This window comes from Ovis canadensis, chromosome 4 (genome assembly GCF_042477335.2).
Source record: "Ovis canadensis isolate MfBH-ARS-UI-01 breed Bighorn chromosome 4, ARS-UI_OviCan_v2, whole genome shotgun sequence".
Lineage (NCBI taxonomy): Eukaryota > Metazoa > Chordata > Mammalia > Artiodactyla > Bovidae > Ovis > Ovis canadensis.
In genome coordinates this window covers 30,802,591-30,825,941 of record NC_091248.1, presented here as the reverse complement: position 1 = coordinate 30,825,941, position 23,351 = coordinate 30,802,591, and the positions used below count along the sequence as shown (strand labels likewise).

Genomic DNA, 23,351 nt, shown 5'->3' with positions numbered 1-23,351 from the left:
ATTATAATCTAGAAGGGAATATAAATAAGTAGACAGAAAATTACAATATACAAACAGTCCCCAGTTTATAGTAGTTCAATTTGTGATAGTACAAAAGTGATACACATTCGACAGAAACTATACTTGGAATTTTGATCTGTTCCTGTGCTGGCAATATCTGGCACAATACTGTCTTGTGACACCAGACAGTACCCAGTCAGTCATGCAATCACAACCATTCTATCTCCAGAAAACCATTGTGTATTTTACTTTCAGTACAGTATTCAATAAGTTACGTGAGCTAGTCAACACTTTTTATTATCAAATAGGCTTTGTGTTAGATGATTTTGTCCAACTGTAGGCTAATGTAAGTGTTCTAAGAACATTTAAGGTAGGCTGCACTAAGCTACCTTAGTAGTAAGTTCAGTAAGTTAGGGGTATTAAATACATTTTCAACTTACAATATTTTCAACTTACAATGGTTTCATCAGGACACAGCCCCATCATAGGTCGAGGAAGATCTGTAGTTTGCCAGGATCTAAGACGGGAATAACGAAAAGGTGCTGGAGTACTGGGGATCAGGGAAGACTTTTCAAAGGAAGTGGTATTGAAACTGAGGCCTAAAGGGAGAAGCAGGAGCCATTCAGACCAAGATGCTAGTAAATGAGGCAAAGACAGTGAGTTCTGGGTAAAGCAAAGTCATGTGCAAAGACCCAGACACCACAGAGAGTATAACATGTTTGAGTGCTAAAGGCAGTTCAATTAAACTGGCTTTTAGAATTGAGGTGGCAATGACGGTGGTAATGGAAATATATCTGTGGGAGATACGGCTTCTTATTATACATAGCTCCACTTTCTGTTCTCTGCTAACAAAGCCTCCAATAACTAGCACAGGTCCAGGGATTTATGGCCAGCTAGAGAACGAACTAAGGTACTTTTCACTTCACAATCATGAGTCTAGGATTGGAGATGTGATCCAGTGCTGGCCAATGAGATCTAAGGACAAGTCCGCTGAGGCTTCCTTTCCAGGCTAAAAGCAGATCCTCCCAAGAAGAAAGCTGCTTCCCTCTGCTTCCTTATCGAAGATGCTCACATAAGTCTTTTTTTTTTCTTCTTAATTGGAGGTTAATTACTTTACACTATTGTATTGGTTTTGCCATACATCAACATGAATCCGCCACAGGTATACACGTGTTTCCCATCCTGAACCTCCCTTCCTCCTCCCTCCCCGTAATATCCCTCTGGGTCGTCCCAGTGCAGCAGCCCCAAGCATCCAGTCTTAAAGACTGTCTGGAGCTGCTACCGCCACCTTGGGATCAAGGAAAGACTCAAATTGCAAAGAGCTAAGGCATTAACATTTTATTGTAGTTTAGTCACTAAGTCATGTCCAACTCTTTGTGACCCCATGGACTGTAGCCTTCCAGGCTCCTCTGTCCATGGGATTCTCCAGGCAAGAATACTGGAGTAGGGAGCAATTTCTTCTTCCAGGGGATCTTCCTGACCCCGGGATCGAACCCTTGTCTCCTGTAGCTCCTGCTTGGCAGCGGATTCCTTACTACTGAGCCCCCTGGGAAGCCCCTTTATCATTTAGTTGAGCTGATAAACCATTCCCAGCACTATCTTTGTCTACCCTTCTTGGTACAAGAGAGAACAGAATGCCTGGTAATTCTGTTTGTCTGTGTTCTGTTACTTGAAGCTGAGCATCTTCCTAAGAGTTATATGGAGACTGTGATTTTGATAATCTGGGGCCATATCATGAAGGGCCTTACAAGCTATTATTTTTTTCTTCCTTCAGTTGCACTAATGTTGTTACATTACTAGTCATTAGCTCTTAAGTGCCAATTCTGTATTAATGTAACCTAAGAGGACTGATATGTATCCTTTTGTTACAGAGATGATGCTGAAAATCAGGCAAATGATCATGACAAGGATTAACAGAGGGCTTGCTATGTATCAGGAGCAGTTGTATTTTTCCTTACAAGCTGTTCTAACTAAGACTCTTGTTTGCAAGGGACAAAAACCTACTTCTAAGCCTAGGTGAATGGAGGGACATTATAGGAATGTACTGGGGTATCTTATGTGACGCAAGGAAGGGCGGAACAAGCAACTTCTGGAAGGACAGGGGTACAGGCAAGAGTTAGGGACAGTCTGAACCAGGGCTTCCAACACAAGCAGCAGCTTGCTCCCTGTCTCTCATCTCTGCTTCTCTTTGTGGTTCCTGCAAGGGGTGAAGAATATGGCCATTGGCAGCTCCTGAACTTCTCCTCTTTCAGCTGCCATGCCCTAGGAAGGACTGACTTATGTGCCCTCTAATATTAAATTTAAGAATTTCATTTAATTTCCATGTGTAATGAAATCATTCTGGATGACCAGAACAACAGAGAACACAGCACAGGAGACCAACAGAAGATTTTAAGCAAAAGGGAGAAATAGCAAAATGTATATTTTAGAAAGATTACCTTAGTCAGCCTTGGGCTAGAGAATGGGTGGGGAAGGTTGTTCCGGGACAAGGGCAATTTCTGTAATTTACATGAGAAGTAACAGAGTTTAAACAAACATAGAGATGATGTGGATATGATTATAGCTCTTACTTAAACAGCACTGACTTAGCCATTATGGTTGGTCTTTTCCAAATCACAATAAAGAGCACAACTTGTCTGCGGAAGCAGAGAGTGGCAGGAAGATGGGCAGAGAGCTGTGTTTATAGTTGGAGTTTTATGCGAAAGATTTGGAAAAAGATTAATCAGTTTGTCTGCCCTCACCCTGACCCAGGGCATTCCAGGTGGCCCTAGTGGTAAAGACTGCGCCTGCCAGTGCAGGAGACAAAAGAGACTCAGGTTCTGTCCTTGGACTGGGAAGATCCCCTGGAGGAGGGCATGGCAACCCACTCTAGTATTCTTGCCTAGAGAATCCCATGGACAGACAGAGGAGCCTGGAGGGCTTCAGTCCATGGGGTCACAAAGAGTTGGACAAGACTGAAACAACTTAGCCTGTGCACACAATCTAACCTAACCTTTCTGTTTTTAATCTTTCAAACGTTTATTTCAGGGCACTGATCCACAGTGGATTTTAGATCTTGTTGAATGCAGCCAGGTCCATAGACTGTACATACGCGACAAAAGCAGTGATCTGCTCCTCCACCCAGCATGTCTGTCCCAACTTTGTCATCTTCAACTACACACTGGATTTGAAGTTTTTTAATGCCATACCAACCAGAACTAGTTTAGAAGAGGCCTGGACCAAGCCGTCCTCTGGAACACTTCTGATGCACTCTAGTTTTGCGAGATCTGTCTCACCATCCCAAGGTTTCACGTCTGATAAGTTGGAAGACTTGGCAACAAGGTCTGGATTTTTGGCCTTCTTTGACTCATACTGCACAAGGCGCCCTTCTCTTCACCCCTTGGCTTCTTCACGTTCCTCCTCCTCCTCAGATCCGAAGTGATCAATGCCATCATCGTCATCTTTACCATCTGTAGCTCCACTTTCTGCGGTGTCTGCCACATTAGCAGGGCCATACTTGCCCAAGGCCTTCTTCACTCCTGACAGGCTGGCCTTTCCCTTTTCGTAAGAGGTGATGTGACTATACCAACAAAGGGCATAACACAAGTTGGCAAATGGTGGGCGGGAGACGGCTTCAAGTACTCCCACATCTGCTTTTGATGGCACGCACCACTCAATGTGGCTCTTGTCCGCCAAGTGGTCGTTGAGCACCTGGAGGCCTGCGGGGCTTTTTAGGTCTCCATAACCCATGGCGATGGCTAATGGGGAACCGGGCGGCAGCAGAGGGAAAGAAAAGCGCAAGCACTCCACAGCAAGTGCTAAAAGGGAAAAAAAAAAGTGAAATTTTTGAAGTCTAGTCTTAAGTTTCTTCGAGTTTCAAGTACTGTTGAGTCTGAAGCTTATTCAATACTGATTTACCATAAAAATTGATTAACAATCCACAAGTTTCTTTAAGACATAAAACATAGAATATGAAAATCCAGTAATCCATCCTTATACATTCCTACCAAGTTAACATATTTTAGTAGAAAATCATTTACTGCACGTTTTGCAGAAAGAACACAGTTTACCTGAAACCATAGGCAGATGAAGCCTTTCAGGATGCATTAAAGTGCTGGTGAAAAGTGAAAAGTGAAAGTCGCTCAGTCGTGTCCGACTCTTTGCGACCCCGTGGATTATACAGTCCGTGGAATTCTCCAGGCCAGCATACTGGAGTGGGCAGCCTTTCCTTTCTCCAGGGGGTCTTCCCAACCCAGGGATCGAACCCAGGTCTCCTGCATTGCAGGCAGATTCTTTACCAGCTGAGCCACAAGGGAAGCCCAAGAATACTGGCATGGGTAGTGCTGGTAAATGAAAGTAGACAAATAAAAGCATAGTCATGAAATGAAAGACGAATCAAATACAATTATACCTAACAGTAAAAATAACTAACCCAAGTGATTTATCAAATGTGCTAATGGTGTAATTTAAAGATGAATTGGGTGTTTTGTTTGTTATTGATGTGATTTCTGATGTAAAGGGTTTTTTCTTTGCTTTTATATCCAGGTCGGTTCTAGATGGCTGTTTCCTCAAGAATGGGCCACAAACCAACAAACCAAGGGAAAAGACAAATATGGGGAAAGGTCAGGATGAAGGAGGAAAGGAAAACAGAAAGAGAAGGAAAGGGAGTATTTCCTCATTGTAAACCAATGCATTCACTGTGTCTTCTCTGACCCAGGCTGCATGCTAGGGTCGGCAACAAAAGTCAATAGGCCTTACTGCTCCAAGCCTACCAGCTGTTGGAAGAGGTCATCCAGAGAACATGACCACCAGTTAACCGGAGCTGGACCTGCACATCTGGAGGCTTCTTACACCCTCCCTTGCCCTTGGAATGTATGTTCTGCCCACCATTCTCACAGTGGGAACAGTTTCAAGGACACAGCCTTGACAGAGCTATGTTTATTGAGACCATCTGGATGGTATACAAGACAGAACACTGTCAAGGCCTCTACATAAACTAAAGATTCTGGTGGGCAGCTGAGGACATCTACTCATCTTGCAGCTGCCCAAGACAAGCCTTTTATGTAAGTTCCTTTGCCTATTAACTGCCACCTACCAGTCTAGAGTTGCCTGCCTCTTTGTTCTCTCCTTGCCCTCGGTCCCCGTGCTGTAGTCCATGGGGTCGCAAAGAGTCAGACATGACTGAGCAGCTGAACTGAACTGAACTGCCCTCTGTCCATGGAATTTTCCAGGCAAGAATACTGCAGTGGGTAGCCATTTCCTTCTTCAGAGGATCTTCCCGATCCAGAGGTTGAGCTCATATCTCTTGCATCTCCTGCACTGGCAGATGGATTCTTTCCCACTACACCACCTGTGTGCTGTGCTGTGCTCAGTCGCTCAGTCGTGTCCAACTCTTCGTGACTCCATGGGCCCGCCAGGCTTCTCTGCCCATGGGATTCTCCAGGCAAGAATGCTGGAGTGGGTTGCCATTTCCTCCTCCAGGGGATCTTCCCAACCCAGGGATTGAACCCAGGTGTCCCACACTGCAGGCAGATTCTTTACCAGCTGAGCCACCAGGGAGCCCCTAAACACATGGTTACCTAAAATTATTTGCACAAAGATGAAGCACAGCAAGGAAGAGAACACAGAGTTCCTTACAGAGTTTTGTGTCTGAATCCTATGAGCCCTTCCTTTGGTGAACTACCTTACCGAAGCTTCCCCAGCCACTTAGTTCCATAGAGCCAATACTCAAAGTGCAGTGTGCACTGGAATAACCTAGGCAGATAGCTTAGAATCCAGAATCTTCAGCTTCAACCCAAAGGTTAATCCACCAGGTCTGGATAGAGTGTACGTTGTTAATGAGCCTCTCAGGTGCTCCCCATGCACCATGAAGCTGAAGAAAGTGATTCTGAAAGTGATTCGGCCCTAGAGAGACAGATTCAGGTCAGTGGAGGACCCACACATTCTCTGAATTTTTAGAAATGCAGATAGTAATTATAGCCATTAGAAAGGTTGAGTATAAATCAAGAAGGCCAGTTCAGATATTTAAAAAAAAAAAAAACCCTGCAAGATTGTATTAAAGATTGAACGGTACTGGTAATAAAGAATGGTACCCATACAGCTTCAAAATTTTTTACTTTGTTTTTTATTTTCTTTATGGCTGCACTGGGTCGCCTTTGCTGCTCTCGATCTCTAGTTCTGGCGGGCAGGGGCTGGTCTCTAGTTGTGGTACATGAGCTTCCCTTCCTGGCAGAGTACTAGCTCTAGGCATGCAGATTCTGGAGCACAGTCTCAGTAATTGTGGCACATGGGTTTAGTTGCCCCACGGCATGTGGAATCTTCCTGCACCAGGGATCAAACCCATGTCCCCCACTTTGGCAAGCAGCTTCGTAACCACTAGACCACCAGGGAAGTCCTGGCTTCAGATATTTTTTGAACTATTCTAAAATTGTTTTCTGCTTACATGATGAAGAGAGAGTTCTGACAGGAGAAAAGCAGAACATTTATGACTAAATATCGTGGATAAAGCAAAAGGCCTAAATAGACATAAACAGCAGACTCACCATGGTTAGCAACAGGGCAACAGAATGACATGTTTATCTTTATAAACTTGTCGTTGCTGGAGCCCCACTCCAGATCTACGGAGTCAAAATCTTTGAGGATAAACCCCTGTCAAGGAACATGTTGATACACTGTAAGAGCTGAGAACCACTGCTTTAAACCAGGGCCACTTGAAGGAAATTCACCTAAATAGTAAGGTTAGCTTTCTGAATGATGGTTTCCTTCACAAGCTGAATCTATCCCACTAAACTGTTGAACTGATCATCACAATTATAAGCACTACAAATACATATATATATATAATATTAAAATTATTACTGGCAAATTTGTTAATTTTCATTTAAAATATTTTAAAGCCTAAAATATAATTAGGTTTATATAAAGTTTTATCATTTAGGCTTCGCTGGTGGCTCAGACGGTAAAGAATCTGCTTGCAATGTGGAAGACCCCCAGTTCAATCCTTGGGGCAGGAAGATCAGATCCCCTGGAGAAGGAAATAGCAACCCACTCCAGTATTCTTGCCTGGAGAATTCCATGGACCAAGAATCCTAGATGGCTAGAGTCCATGGGGTCGCAAAGAGTCTGACACAACTGAGCAACTAACACACAAAGTTTTATCATTTATAACATATATTCACCTGTAGTAATGAGAGTAACATTTTCGAATGGAAGGTATCGTCCACGTTTGACTTATGCAGAAACAGAGAGAGTAAATTAGTCCACTGATTCCCAAGCTTGTTTGTGTGTTGACATCAATCACTCGGCGGGGGAACGTCGAAAAATACTGATGCCTGTGTCACAGCACTAGAGAATGTGATTTAATTAATCTTGGGTGTGGCCTGGGTTTTGGAATTTTTTAGAGACCCTGTGTGGGCTTTCCTGGTAGTTCAGGTGGTAAAGAAGCCCTGTGATTCTAATTTGCAGACAAGTTTAAGAAACCCTGGACTAGCCCCCAATCACTCAGATGGTAATTAACAAGGCTGGAATTCAGGCATTCTGACATCAGGTTAATGCTCATGGAATTGTATTTGGCATAATGATCAAAGAGAACCATTAACCTCAACCAATATTTATTAAGTTTCTCAATAGAACAGAGTTTCCAAATTTCTCTGGCCATAAGAATCAACTCAGTTGGGTGTTAAAAATACAGATTCTGAGCATCTTCCACAGAACTTTCTGATTCCGTAGGTTTGGAAAGGCCCAAAAGGCCTGGAGTATGCGCATGCTTCACAAGCCACCTTAGTCTACTTGGGATGCTGTAACAGACCCTGGGTGGCTTGTAAAAAATAGAAATTTCTCAGTTCTGGGGGCCGGGAAGTCCAAGAGCAAGATACTGGCAGATTCGGTGGCAGGTGAGAGCCCTCTTTCTGGTTCATAAATGGTTGTCCTCCTACTGCGTCTGCACACACGGAGAGAGCTCTCTGGGGTCTCTTTTATGAGGAGAGAGTAGCTCATGCATGCTCAGTCATGTCCAACTCTTTTTGACCCCATGGACCGTAGCCCGCCAGGCTCTTCTGTCCATGGGATTCTCCAGGCAAGCATACTGGAGTGGATTGCCATTTCCTCCTCCAAGGGATCTTCCTGACCCAGGGATCGAACCCACACCTCCTGTATCTCTTGCATTGCAGGTGGGTTCTTTACTCCTCGAGCCTTGAGGGAAACCCCTCTGGTTGTTCTTCAGTCTCTGTCTTGTCTGACTGTTTACGACCCCGTGGGCTGTAGCACGCCAGGCTCCTCTGTCCTCTACTGTCTACTGGAGTTTGCTCAGATTCATGTCTGTTGAGTCAGTGATGCTATCCAACCATCTCATCCTTGCTGCCCTCTTCTTTTGCCTTCAATCTCTCCCAGCATCAGGCTCTTTTCCAATGAGTCAGCTCTTCACATCAGGTGGCCAGAGTAGTGGAGTTTCAGCTTCAGCATCAGTCCTTCCAATGCATATTCAGGGTTGATTTTCTTTAGGATTGAGGGGTTTGATCTCCTTGCAGTCCAAGGGACTCTCAAGAGCCTTCCCCAACACCACAGTTCAAAAGCATCAATTCTTTGGCACTCAGCCTTCTTTATGGTCCAACTCTCACATCCATACCATACATGACTACTGGAAAAACCATAGCTTTCGCTATATGGACCTTTGTTGGCAAAGTGATATCTCTGCTTTTTAATATGGTGTCTAGATTTGTCATGGCTTTCCTTCCAAGGAGCAAGCATCTTTTAATTTCATGCCATCTGCAGTGATTTTGGAGCCCCCAAAATAAAATATATCACTGCTTCCACTTTTGGCCCTTTTATGAGGACACTAACTCTATTCATGAAGGCTCTGCCCTCAGGACCTAATCACCTCCCAAAGGCTCTACCCCAAATACATTGGGGATTAGATTTCAGCCTACAAATTTGGAAACACACACACATTTACAGTCTATAGAACAGGTACTTACATGATTTTTAGGATAAAAAAAGAGTGGAAGAAACTATAACAAAGATTATCAAACAACATCATTCAGTCCATAATAGTACTATTGAATGTCAAAGTTAGGATTAAAACATGGCTAAGGATTAATGAAGAGACATTACCCAACACAAAGCCAAGAGACATAATTGACACTCATCCTGGAAGGATCTAGTTGTATAAAACTGTTTATTCATTAATTCAAGAAATTTTCTTTAAAAAAAAAATTGTGTGTCATGTCTTAGCTGCAGCACGTGGGATCTATGCTCTCTGTTGCAGCATGCAGGATCTTTTAGTTGTGGCATCTGGAAGCTTATTTCCTGACCAGGCACTGAAACTAAGCCCCCTGAATTGGGAGTTCAGGGTCTTAGCCACAGGCCCATCAAGGAAGTCCTCAAGAAACTTACACATCTAAAGCACTCTGGTAGATAAACACAAGATAAAGTCAGAATTTTTGCTCTCAAAGACCTAATTATTTACGTACATCTCTTGTGGGAAAATACAAACTGTTTGAGCTGAGTATGGGATATAAGTCCAGGAGTCCTTATTTTCCCGAGAAGGTTACCATCTAAGATTGCTTCAGCAAGCCTGTAATGAGAACTCTAACAGGCATTTGGGAGATACAGAAAATGTTGTGGCAGTGGCTGTGATAATAATAAGAGAAGGGCCAGGAGGTACTGGGATACCCTAAACTCAGAGTTGAAGGACAGCTCCAGTGAAAGTCTGACCTTGCAGCAGGAGACAGTGATCATTCTGGTGTGAATGAGTCCAGAAAGAGGGGAGTGAACATCAGGACTGAGGAAGAAGAGATGACAAGCAGGAATCAGTTGGAAGGTGAGTAAGGCAAATTAGGAATGATAAACGTTTTGAATTTCTTGATCAGGCATTTGATTTTGATGTAACCTTTGGAAGATTTTATAGCTGGGACTGAAGCCAGGAAATCATAATCGTGTTTCATTAACTTCATACTTTAAAAGTAATTCTGAGACATAGATTCTGTCTTCTATTACTTTACACATCATCACCCCTTCCACCATCACCCAACATACCCAGACAGTCACACTCACACACATACATGCAATTCTTGGCATAAAGCAGGTACAAAAATACTGAAAATACTTATATTGCAACCATCTAAACTGGCTTAGTATTGAAGTATCAATATACAACCCTAGGTGGAAAGATTGTAAGTTCCAGGTAAGAAACGCCCAGGGTTGGATAGATAATGGAAATAAGACTGAGAACAGTGGACAGAAAAGCTGAGCAACACTAGTTAAAGAAACCGTAGTCCCTTGTACTGAACCATAAACCTGAAGTGAAACAGAATTTAATAGCTAACTGAGTATGAGGTAACCTACTAGAAAGGAATTCAAAATAATTTTGAGGCTTTTCAGCTTGCCTGAACACATAAGAGAAAGAGCTCTGGAAGGAAAACATGGTTGAGTCATGTCAAATTGGAGATAATAAGTTCTAATTAAACAAATGATAAACCATCCTAGTAGTGATATGCTGAACCTAAGAGTAAAATAGAAAAGCCCTGTTATATATATATATGAAAAAAGAGTTCGTGATACCTGTTCCCACTCAAATCTGGACTACATCTGACCTCCATGAAAAGCAGATTTTTTTTTTTTAATTGGAGGAAAATTGCTTTACAATTTTGCATTGGTTTCTGTTGTACAACAATGCAAATCAGTCATAAATATATATATTTCCCCTCCTTCTAGAGCCTCAGTCTCCCTTCTAGGCCACCATAGAGCGCCAGGCTGGGCTCCCTGTGAGATACAGCAGCCTCCCACTAGCCATCTACTTTACACGATACTGTATATATGTCAACACTACTCTCTCAATTGGCCCACCCTCTCCGTCACCTGCTATATCCGGTCTGTTCTCTACATCTGCACCTCTATTCCTTCCCTGCAAATGTGTTCATCAGTACCATTTTTTCTAGATGCCATACATAGGCGTTAATATAGGCTATTTGCTTTTCTGTTTCTGACTTACTTCCCTCTGTATAACAGGTTCTAGGCTCAGGAAAGCAGAGATTCTTAGAATCACTTCTAGCTTTTTCAATCCCAATGCTCTTCTACATGTTTTCATAACCAGCTCAAGACTGTCACCCAGGAATAAAGTCACTTGAAATAGGAGGAAAACTAGAACCTGAACTAGTGTAAGGGTCTCACCATTAGGGAGTCTCTAAGATTTACCTAAGCAGTTCTCATTTGAGATGGCAGCAGCAGCGGCAAGCAGAGGAAAGCCACAGACTTTTAGCACTGGAAGGAATCTTAAAGGTTGGTCTAGAGGTCAGAAGCATAAAATGTTAAATCAATAAGGAATTTGAAGTCAATAAGAAATCATATAACCAGGATTTCCAAACATTTTCAAAGGTAAGGATCTCTTCTATTTATTTCGAGTGTCAAAATTTTAATCTTCCTTATATCTGCAAATTGTAAAATTCAGTATGTACACTATAAAACAAATCCAAGCATTACCACAGAATATAAGTGAAAATGCAACTTTCCCCCTCCTCCAACCTCAGCCCAAAGATCACTCCCTAGAGACAGCCTCTGTTAACATTCTAGCGAATATCATTAAAAGCCTATGCTTATATATAAAATATTTACTTAAATAGAATCATATTTCACATGGAGTTTTGCAAGCTGCTATTTTCACTCAAAAGAAAAGGAAAGAAAGAAAACATCTTGACCTCATTTTTAAAATAGCAGTCAGTGTTCCAATACCTAAATGTACCATAATTTAGTTAACTAACCCTTCCTTTAGAAGGACAATTTACTGTTTTTAAAGTTTTAATATTATAAACAGTGTTGTGATGCTCATCTCCAAATGTTCACTTTTGTACATTCACCTAATTATTTCTGTGGGAAAAAAAAAAAATCTAAAAGTGGAAATGTGAGATCACAGGCATGCACAATCAACATTCTGTATATATTGCCAAGTTACACCCCATAAAGCAATGCAAAATTTTTATTTCTAACCTAAGCATCCATTAGTGGATATGTGGATAAAAAAGTTGTGATCTATATATATCATATTTAATATATATAAATATTATTCTCCCTGGAGTAGGAAATGGCAATCCCACTCAAGTATTATTGCCTGGAAAATTCCATGGACAAAGGAGTCTGGTGGGTTATAGCCTATGGGGTCACAAACAGTCAGACACAACTGAGTGATTGAGCATGCACACATAATATTATTCAGCCAAAAAACAGGGAATCCTACCATTTTCAACAACAAGGATGCACCCAAACAGCATTACGTTAAGTGAAATAAATCAGACAGAGAAAGACAAATACTATACGATCTTGCTTACATGTGGAATCTAAAAAAAAAGCAAAACCCTCCAAACTCATAGAAAGACAGATCAGACTCGTGGTTACTATAGGCCAATGGTGCAAAGAGGAGAAACAGCAGGATAATGACTAAAAATACAAACTTTTAGTCATAAGATAGGTAAGTACTAGGGACATAATATCGGAGAAGGCACTGGCACCCCACTCCAGTACTCTTGCCTGGAGAATCCCGTGGACAGAGGAGCCTGGTAGGCTGCAGTCCATGGGGTCGCTAAGAGTGGGACACGACTGAGCGACTTCACTTTCACTTTTCACTTTCATGCATTGGAGAAGGAAATGGCAACCCGCTCCAGTGTTCTTGCCTGGAGAATCCCAGGGACGGGGAAGCCTGATGGACTGCCGTCTATGGGGTAGCACAGAGTCGGACATGACTGAAGTGACTTAGCAGCAGCAGCAGCAGGGACATAATATACAACCTGATGACTGTAGCTAACACTGCTCCATGATACACAAGATATTTGTTGAGAGAATAGAGTCCAAGAGGTCTCATCATAAGAAAACTTTTTAATTTTTATTGTACCTGTATAAGAGGATGGATGTCAGTTAAACCTACTGTAATACTCATCTCACAATACACATAAATCAAGCCATCAAGCTATACACTTGAGACTTCTACAGGGATTTATGTCAATTATTTTGCCATAATACTGGAAAAAATTCTGTTTTCATCCTGTTTATGAGGGTACAGACTTGTCCATGTCCGATATCTTCAACACTAAGAATTATGCTTTTTTCATGTTTGACAATATGATAAAAATGTTTTTAAGTTGAAAATTTTGTATTGAAAAATTCTTTTGAAAAATTTTGCTAGTTTAATTTCTTCTTTTATGAATTGTCTGTCCCTGGGCTTTTCAGTGGGAGTGTTCATGAAAACCCTTCTTCGATACTAAAAAATTCTTAGACTCTCTCCCACTAAATAGCAATATTAATTACACACATAATATTGACCAACAAAATACATGATACAAAGTTACTGTTAACTCATTAATTACCAAGATAGAGTAACAGGAACCAGATGTATGCCTCCACCTGAAATAAGTAAAACAGATAATGCCATTCAAATATTAGATATTAGGGGAAAATATTGATCCTTCCATCCCTCCACTGAAGTCTCTGGCACTGATTTCTTTTTTCTTTTCCATCTCCATAGTTTTGCCTTTTCCAGAATGTCATATAACTGGAGTCATACAGTGTGAGACCTTTTTGGACTGGCTTCTTTCATTTAGCAGCATGCTTTTAAGGTTCCTCCACGTCTTTTCTCAATAGCAAACTTTTAAACACTGACTAATATTTCACTGTGTGGAGGTTTACTTATCTACTCACCCATTAAAAGACATCTTGCTTGCTCCGAATTTTGGACAGTTGTGAATAAAGCTGCCATAAATGTTCACATGCAGCTTTTTATGTGACATGTTTTCAACTCATTTGCATAAAAACTAGGAAGTGAAATTGCAGGTTAGTGTGTTAACAGCATGTTTAGTTTTATAAGAAACTGCCAGATACTGGGTTTCCCAGGTGGTGCTAGAGGTAAAGAACCTGCCTACCAATGCAGGAGACCTAAGAGATGTGGGTTCAATCCCTGGGTTGGGAAGATCCTCTGGAGTGTAGGAAATGGCAACCCACGCCACTATTCTTGTCTGGAAAATCCCATGGCTAGAGGAGCCTGGCAGGCTACTGTCCATAGGGTCACAAAGAGTTGGACATGACCTAATGACTTAGCATGCAGGCACACCAGACTATCTTCCAAAGTGGCTATATCAATTTATATTTGCACCAGCAATGAATGATGGTTCCTTTTGCTTTACATTCTCAACTGTATGTGGTGTTTTTCAGTGTTTTGGATTCTAGTAATTTGCAATTCCTTAAGGACAGAAGCACAAGCTGGAATCAGGATTGCCAGGAGAAATATCAATAACCTCAGATATGCAGATGACACCACTCTTATGGCAGAAAGCAAAGAGGAACTAAAGAGCCTCTTGATGAAACTGAAAGAGAAGAGTGAAAAAGCTGGCTTGAAACTTAACAGTCAGAAAACGAAGATTATGGTATCTGGTCCCATCATTTCATGGCAAATAGACGGGGAAACAATGGAAACAGTGATAGACTTTCTTTTCTTGCGCTCCAAAATCACTGCAGATGGTGACTGCAGCCATGAAATTAAAAAGACACTTGCTCCTTGGAAGAAAAGCTATGACCAACCTAGACAGCATATTAAAAAGCAGAGACATTATTTTGCCAACAAAGGTCTATCTAGTCAAAGCTATGGTTTTTCCAGTACTCATGTTATGGATGTGAGAGTTCGACCGAAAGCTGAGCACCGAAGAACTGATGCTTTTGAACGGTGGTGTTGGAGAAGACTCTTTAGAGTCCCTTGGACTGCAAGAAGATCCAATCAGTCAGTACTAAAGGAAATCAGTCCTGAATATTCATTGGAAGGACAGATGTTGAACCTGAAACTCCAATACTTTGGCCACCTGATGTGAAGAACTGACTCATTGGAAAAGACCCTGATGCTGGGAAAGATTGAAGGCAGGAGGAGAAGGGGATGACAGAGGATGAGATGGTTGGATGGCATCATTGATTTGATGGACATGAGTTTGAGCAATCTCCACGAGTTGGTGGACAGGGAAGCCTGGAGTGCTGCAGTCCATGGGGTTGCAAAGAGTCGGACATGATGGAGTGACGGAACTGAAGTGAACTTAACAATATCATCGGGGAGATGAATTAATTAGGATAAAGGCTGGGCTATAATAATATTCAAAATATAATGGAACGAACTTTATTTCCTTCTCATAAAACAATCCACTATGGGCAAATCAGGTGGTTAGGGATCCACCTCTTTTTCATCCTCAAAGTATTTCCCCCATCTGCATGGCCAGACAGGATCCAACCTGTGGGAAAGGGGGAAGGCAAAGGTAAGGCGTGTGTTTCTTTCAAAGGCATGACCTGAAAGTTATACACATGTGTCTCAGCCACATTGTGTTGGCCAGAACCTGGTCACATGGCCATGCCACGCCATAAAGGAAGCTAGAAAATACAGTCTTCAGCTGGGCAAAATATGCTCGGTTGAAATTTGTATTACTGTAGAAAAAAATAAATAGTGAGACATGACTAACAGTATCTGTTACTAGTTACAGACACTAACAGTAAGAAAGTTAGCAATGGAGTTAAAATGAGAGTAGAAGGGGCTTCCCTGGTGGACCAGCGTTAAGAATCTGCCTGCCATTGCAAGGGACACAGGTTCAATCCCTGTGTTGTGGCAGATCCCACATGCTGCAAGGCAGCTAAGCGGATGCGCCACAGCTACTGAACCTGTGCTCTAAAACCTGAAAGCCACAACGATTGAGCCCACATGCCCTAGACCCCATGCTCCATGAGAGAAGCCACCGCAATGAGAAGCCCGCACACCGCAGCGAGAGAGTAGTCCCCATTCTCCGCAACCAGAAAAAGCCCGCACAGAGCAATGAAGACCCAGCACAGCCAATAAATACGCAGATAAAATTTTTTACTAAAAAAGTAGAAGAGGAAAAGTGCATCTGATTGGGGATTTGGAAACAGGAGTTATAGTCCTAATTCAGCCTTACTCTGATTAAACCAAATTTGGACCCGTGTGTTTCAACCTGAGTTCTTAGTAAGTCTTCGAAACTGTCCCTGTGCACAGAGAAAAAGACACAGCAAAGACCTAGAGCTCACCTTCGTAATCTTTAAGTCCTGTTTTTAATTAGACAGTGACCCTTTGAGGTGGTCATTATCCGAAAGTCTGCCAAAACCAAGGGATGGCTATGACCTCTGCGCTAAAATTTGCCCAGATCCCAGCACAGATCCTAGTGAGAAGCAGGGTTATACTGGATGGCACATGATTAAGTAAAATTCTCCCCTGGCAGTGAATAAGATGTCCCTTTTTTATGCCATCACCAGCAATTTTCTTGCAGAAGTTTCAGTGAAAGATACTGGGGGTGGAAGTGTAGGGAGCTGCATTATTTATATATAAATCTAAGCTGGTGCAGCAATGAAAATAATTACCTTTCTCTTCAGTGTAAAATAAGCCTTTTCATTGTAGCCTGAATTTTGAAAGGAAAGGAAGTTAATTTTAATTAACGAGTTAATGCTTTTAATTAAACATCTGTTCTATTTTCACATGCACATAGAAGTTTGCTTAAAGATATAATCAGTCCATCCTAAAGGAAATCAACACTGAATATTCACTGGAAGGACTGATGCTGAAGCTGAAGATTCAATACTTTGACCACTTGATGTGAAGAGCCAACTCACTGGAAAAGAGCCTGATGCTGGGAAAGATTGAAGGCAAAAGAAGGTGGATGAGATGGTTAGATAGCATCACTGACTCAATGGACATAAATTTGAGCAAACTCCAGGAAATAGTGGAGGACAGAGGAGCCTGGCATTGCTGCAGTCCATGGGGTCGCAAAGAGTTGGACACGACAAAGCAACTGAACAACAAATAACTAAATGATGAGAGTAATTCTAGTAGTCATGTATGGATGTGAGAGTTGGACTGGGAAGAAAGCTGAGCACCAAAGAATTGATGCTTTTGAACCATGGTGTTGGAGAAGACTCTTGAGAGTCCCTTGAACTGCAAGGAGATCCAACCAGTCCATTCTAGAGATCAGTCCTGGAATTTCTTTGGAAGGAATGATGCTAAAGCTGAAACTCCAGTACTTTGGCCACCTCATGAGAAGAGTTGACTCATTGGAAAAGACTCTGATGCTGGGAGGGATTGGGGGCAGGAGGAGAAAGGGACAATAGAGGATGACATGGCTGGATGGCATCACTGATTCGATGGACGTGAGTTTGAGTGAACTCCAGTAGTTGGTGATGGACAGGGAGGCCTGGCGTGCTGCAGTTTCATGGGGTCGCAAAGAGTTGGACACAACTGAGCAACTTAACTGAACTGAACTGAATAATAGAAGCTTTGTTTTGCTATGTGCAGAACACAACTGATCACAAGAATTAAACAAAAACTGGTCAATATATTTAGTACATATCCTTGAGTACATCTAATTTCTGTACTACAAGATACAGTGAATAAACAACTTTATCTCCTCCAATAAAATTTAGCTTAATCCTTCTTTAAATTGTGATCACTGATAAAAATTAAACAAATTTAATAACTTTTAAAACATCATTTTTTTTCAAAATTTACTCCTATAGATTACCTAATTTTAATCATCTAGCAACTCTGAAGCAAAAACATTTTTCATAATGAACAGAGATTTGCATGTGTAGCTCATATTAAACACATTGATAATAAGAATAATTTAAGCTCTACCCTAGCAGGTACCAAAAGAGTATAGATGATGATGTCAAAGATGAGTCATAAAAGGATTTCAGAGCTCTAGAAAGCTGTATCTTTCTGGATGAATGGCAGAGCAGATATTTGTTTTATGGTGCCCATTCACCAAGAGGCACAAGGATCCTGCCTCACTTGCTCTTGTTGGCTGAGAGCACAAGCAGCATTCAGAACATTAAAATATATTACAAACAGTACACTAACATCTATACTATGTAGATGGATAATTTGTCTATATATATATTCATACATACATTTTATGCATGTATATGTGTTGGTATATACATATATGTATGTGTGTGTGTGCGTGTGTGTTTCTTCTCCAGCCCTAAGCAAACACCAATCTGCTTCGTCTCTGTAGATTTCCCTATCCTAGACTTTATATGAATGGGATTATATTATACATTGACTTGACTTTTGTGGTGACTTCTTTCACGTAGAATGTTTTCAAGGTTCATCCAAGACACAGCATGTATCAGTATTTTGTCCTTTTTCACGACCCAATAATATTCCACTGCACTACATTTTATTATTCATTCATCCACTTATGGTTGGATTGTTTCTACCTTTTGACTGCTTTGAATAATGCTGCTATATGAGCAAGTTTTTGTGTGGACACAGGTCTTCACTTCTTGTGGCTATATACATAGGAGCAGAATTGCTGGGTCATATGTTAACTGTGGACTTCCCTGGCGGCTCAGATGGTAAAGCGTCTGTCTACAATGTGGGAGACCTGGGTTCCATCCCTGGGTCGGGAAGATCCGCTGGAGAAGGAAATGGCAATCCACTCCAGTACTATTGCACCTGAGGAACTGCCTGATCATTTTTCGAAGTGGATACATCCTTCTACATTCCCACCAGCAACGTATGAAGATTCCTCTTTCTCCACATTCCAGCTTGGATTTTTCTTTAAATAATAGCTTATTTGCTAAGAATGGTGGCACAAGAGAGGAGGGCAGCACCCCAAGGAGCTAGCAGAGGCCATACAGCCCTGGACAGCCTACTTTCCAATTCTTCTAATGTGGGAATAAAATAAATCTCTATCTCATTTAATCCACTGTTATTGTGTGTCTCTGCTAAGGGCAGCCTAACACAATTCCTAATTCATGTGGTCCCATTAGCAATCTAGAACCTGGGAAGCACCCCCCAAAAGATCATTGAATATGTAAAGACTTTTTGATCCTGCTACATTCTAGAAAACGCACATTATTTCTTCCACAACTTCACATTCCAGCATTCAAGAGCCATTCTCTTCTTAGTACCTGTGTTCCAATTCTCTGCATTTTGAGGTGATACTGTGAACACACAAGCAGCTTGCCATCCGACTGGCTCTAGATGTCTAGATTTGGCTCATTAACAAACGTATCCACCCCAAAGCCAATCTTCTCAGAAATTGTTTCCGGTTCTCCCTAGCACCTTGTGGGTGCTCTGCAAGACTGAAACAACTTGGTATACAGGCGCAATGGAAGTGTTATAAATGGAGCGATTTTTCAAACGGGAAGGGAAAGCCCGCACTGTGGCAATGCAGGACAAGCACCAGTTTATTATTTCTTCCTTTAAGTATTATCCCCAATGTTAGGACAACCCAAATAATGATGAAAAGTCATTTAACACCTTATGTTAAACTCTTTATGTTAAATCCAAGGCATTTCAGTGCCATGTTGACTAACATGGCCTTTTGTAAGGTACAAGGAAACCTGAGTAATTAGTTTCACGGATCAGCTTTTTTTCTCACTTCCCCGAGTACCTGTGTTCCAATTATTTGCATTTTGAGCAGATGCTGTGAATACACACGCAACCTGCCATGCTACTAGCTCTAGATGTCTAAAGCTCATCGATGCCAAAGCTCATTAACAAATGTATCTACCACAAAGCCAATCTTTAATAAATAGGGTTCCTAATATGTTTTCAGATAACTACTAAATAACCATTGGTAGAAAGGAGAACATTAGAATCAGGAAATTTTGTGACCTATTTCTCTCTCAATGCTTTAACTAATTGATACATTCAGCCAACATTTATTGAGCAACTACTATGTTACAAATAACACTTCATTCTGTTAAAAAAAAAAGTTTCTTTTAAACTTCCTAAGCTAGGTTTTTACAGTAAGTTAATGGTTCTTGGAATCAAATATTTTAAAACAAAATATCTTAATCATCTCCCTTTTGCAAGGAAGTCTTTTCTCATTTTAAAAGGACTTTTCCCCCCTTTTTATAAACAGGACAATCATTTGGCTTGTGTTGTCTACAGATTCATTTGAGTGCTTCTTATAAATGCCAGTTATATAGGAGCAATGTTTTTCTCTTACCAAATTTCTCCTGAATCTCAGCTTCTCGTCAATCTGCTGTTTTGTAGATCCTATTCATTCAGCATTTGGTTTATTCACAAACATGTTTTAAGGACTTGATATTTGCTCAGCTCTATATTTTGTGCCCTACTGGGACAGGCTCAAATCCATCTATGACAAACAGAAACCCCAAAGAATATATCCAGAGAATTATGTCAACTTTAAAAGTCATATAAATTCCTGAAGCGGTACCATCTTACTACCTTTCTATTAAAAAATCAACATCTTCTCCTATACTGTTTTCTGTTTCCATCTTGGTCAGACATCTTTCTATCGTGTGTGTGTTAGCCATTCAGTCCTATCGCACTTTTTGCAACCCCGTAGACTGTAGCCCACCAAGCTCCTCTGTCCATGGAATTCTCCAGGCAAGAATATTGGAGTGGGTTGCCACTTTCTTCTCCAGGGGATCTTCCTGATCCAGGGATTGAACCCGGATCTCCTGAATTGCAAGGGGCTTCTATAATGTTTGAGCCGTCAGGGAAGCCCCTTTCTATCTTGAGATTAAACTAAATCTCTTGGTTCAGACAACCCTGGATTTAAACTTATGCTCAACATCCTATTTGCTGAATGCCTTTATGGTACTCTGGGCAACGTTTACATCTGTAAAATATGGATAATACTCTACCCACATTATTGGGTTGCTGAAGGATTACAGTGAAGTACACAGCATACGCCTGGCACCTAACAAGCAGCCCATTCATGTTATCTGTGGATTTCTGGCTTGTTTGCGTCATTACTCAATAATTATCTTTCCTTTCACCCTGTTAAATTGTTTCAATCGGTGACTATTCAATGAAACTTTTAAGAAATATATAACATGAGGGATGAGTCACAGCACTTTAGGACTGCTTTTCAGCATAGATGGTTTTAGCAAGCAACACCTTTTCTTCATGTGATCACGGCAGGGTACTCAAAAACAAGACGTTGGTTCTTTCCTGTTGACAAAGAATAAAAGATGAAATTACTTAAGTGTCAGTAACCTAAGTAAAAAAGATATGTGAAAAATGGGGACGGAAAAAAAAAATATGTATACAGTTGTTTTTCTTTTCATAGAGCCTTTTAACATTAAGCCCACACTTGATTCCCAGATAGAGGCCTCTGTAACTTTTTTTGGCATTGGAGTCAAGACGTGTCCTGTCGTCTAAAGCCACGGAAATCTATCGTGGAGGCAAGTAGCACGCGCAAAGCACTGCACAGTGGGAACCCTGGGGCGTTCGCGGCTGCTCCCACCTGTCGGCCAGGTCATTGTGACGCAAATTCTACGGACACGTGGAACACCTGCGGGAGAGCCGGGGCGGGGTCACCCTGGGCGGTAGATCCGAGCGGGGGGCACCCCAGGAGATGGGGGTCGAGGAAGGACCCGAGGGAGTAGAGAGGAGACTCACTCCCCCCATCCCGGACCCGCCCCAAACAAGGTGAGGCCATCGGCCCCTCCCTCCTCTGGGTCCCGGGGTCCTGCTGAGAGGGGTCGCCCGCCGGGCGTCCGCGGAGGGGAGAGACGGGGAGGGGAGGCGACGGCGGGGTCCCGGCCCTGGGAGCTCGCCGGGAGGCGAGGGCGCCCGCTCCCCCCGACCGCTGCGCTGCGCTGCGGCGCGCGCGGGCTCCGCCGGCTGCGATTCCGGCTGGCGGCGAGCGCCGCAGGAAGGACCGGTTCCTGTGCTCCCTCCGCCCCCTTCCCTCGCCTTCTGCTGACGCTGACGTCGGGCGAGGGAGCTGGAGGAGCGCTCCGTTCGCGGCCGGGAGGCTCCCGGGGGCCGGGGCTCCGAGGTACCTGCCCTCCGGGGCCCGGGCGGGGGCGAGCCGGGCGGGCGGCAGGCTGCCGCGGGAGGTTCCCGGCAGCCGGGGCGGTCGGGGGCGCCAGCCCGGGGCCGCCAACCCTGCCCTCCGCGCGCGGGGTGACAGACAGGTGGCCTCCTCCTGCGCCCTCACCGCCGCGCGGGCACCGCCGCAGCCCCTTCCCCTCCCCCGCCTCCGCCCTGGGGCCCGGGAAGGTCTGGAGGAGGCGCGCGCCTGCAGAGCGCGCGTCCGCCCCGGGGCAGCGGGAGGGATGCGTTCCCGGCTCCGGCCGCGCCTCCGGGCTCCGCGTCGGCAGCGCCCTTCCCCCTCCCGCCCGCCCCACCCCGCCGGGCCCAGCCTCCCGGCCCTTCCGGCCCCGGGACCCCGCGGTCCCTCCCGGGCTGGGGCTTGACTTGTTGCCGAGTTCACCTGCCGCAGCTCCCGGTGCTCGGCTTTTCTCTTCTCCCCGTTCCCCATCTTTGGCGGAGGCGGGAGGGAGCCCTGGAAGCACGCGTACCAGGGGGCCTGAGGTGGATCCCCCCCCGGGTGAGGTGCTCCGAGCCTCGGACCCGCCTGGAGCGGGAGCCCCTAAGCAGGCCGGGTCCCCGCGAGCCCCGCGCGCCCGTTTCCCCTGGGTGCCGCTGCCGCCGCCTTTCCTGCCTCGCGCTGTCCTGCTTCCTCTAGGAACGAACACATCCTGTTATTACGTCCGCCTCTGCCCAGAGCGACCGTCCATTAACCTTTCCCGTTGCCTTTTGACTTGGCGTGCCCCCAGAGGCCCCTCAGCTTCTCTTTGGGCGTCTTAAAAACGGTGCGTGAGATTTTCCCTGGCGAAAGGCATGTAGTTTAGAAAGGGAATTGGGTTCTCTTCTAGATACCATAAAAAATTATCACGAGCAAGGGTGCTGGGTGGCAGCCTTAGTATCTGAGATCTGGTAACTTTATAAAAATTATCAGGGCCTGGAAAATGTACTACCTACCAGCTGGTTTGAAAATGATATTGAATGTGGGAAGGAAAGCACAGAAGACATTGGCCATTAATGTCCTATAAATTATGACTCATTGCAAACATGTCCATGTCCAAACATTTCAGTAAAAACTCGCCAGAAAAATACCAGGTTGGTTTCTGAAGACCTTTAGTTTGGTTTTTTTGAGATCTGAACTGTTCCCTGGGCTGAAGGAATGAAGTAGGAAATGCCCACTGGTTTGTAATCCGTGGTCCAGATTCTGTTTCTTACATTCTGTTCAAGGCACACTTTTTTTTTTTTACTTTTAATTAAGTTTTCAAGTCCGTTTTTTTTTTGTTGTTGTTGTTTTTGTTTGTTTGGGGTTTCTGTCTTTGTTTTTGAAACGTGTAGAGAATACATGCCATAGGGGCAAAATTCTTTGACTGCCAAATATATATCTAATTTAAGGAGATGTGAGCGACTTCATTTTCACTTTTCACTTTCATGCATTGGAGAAGGAAATGGCAACCCACTCCAGCGTTCTTGCCTGGAGAATCCCAGGGACGGGGGAGCCTGGTGGGCTGCCATCTATGGGGTAGCCCAGAGTTGGACACGACTGAAGCGACTTAGCAGC

At 43.3% G+C, this 23,351-nt stretch overlaps 1 protein-coding gene, 1 long non-coding RNA gene and 1 pseudogene across 51 annotated transcripts in view; 1 reads left to right on the top strand and 2 right to left on the bottom strand.

Annotated features, from left to right (window-relative positions):
• Window positions 1–3,048: 3,048 nt before the first annotated feature.
• LOC138439680 (elongation factor 1-beta pseudogene) lies at window positions 3,049–3,729 on the bottom strand (annotated as a pseudogene).
• Window positions 3,730–19,164: 15,435 nt separating this feature from the next.
• LOC138439170 (uncharacterized) lies at window positions 19,165–22,458 on the bottom strand. Its single transcript, XR_011256590.1, has 2 exons — window positions 22,200–22,458; window positions 19,165–20,929 (listed from the first exon to the last, which is right to left on the bottom strand). It is a non-coding gene; the product is annotated as an uncharacterized lncRNA (long non-coding RNA).
• Window positions 21,234–23,351, top strand: part of ICA1 (islet cell autoantigen 1) — a 165,401-nt gene continuing 163,283 nt past the window's right edge. For 14 of the 50 annotated variants that reach the window (XM_069587557.1, XM_069587537.1, XM_069587546.1 and 11 more), the window contains exons 1-2: window positions 21,675–21,761; window positions 22,455–22,581. The gene's annotated coding sequence lies outside the window, so the exon portion shown is untranslated. Of the gene's footprint in view, window positions 21,410–21,464; window positions 21,762–22,454; window positions 22,582–23,351 lie in introns of those variants that run through there. The other 36 variants (XM_069587532.1, XM_069587562.1, XM_069587541.1 and 33 more) reach the window with 21 other exon arrangements.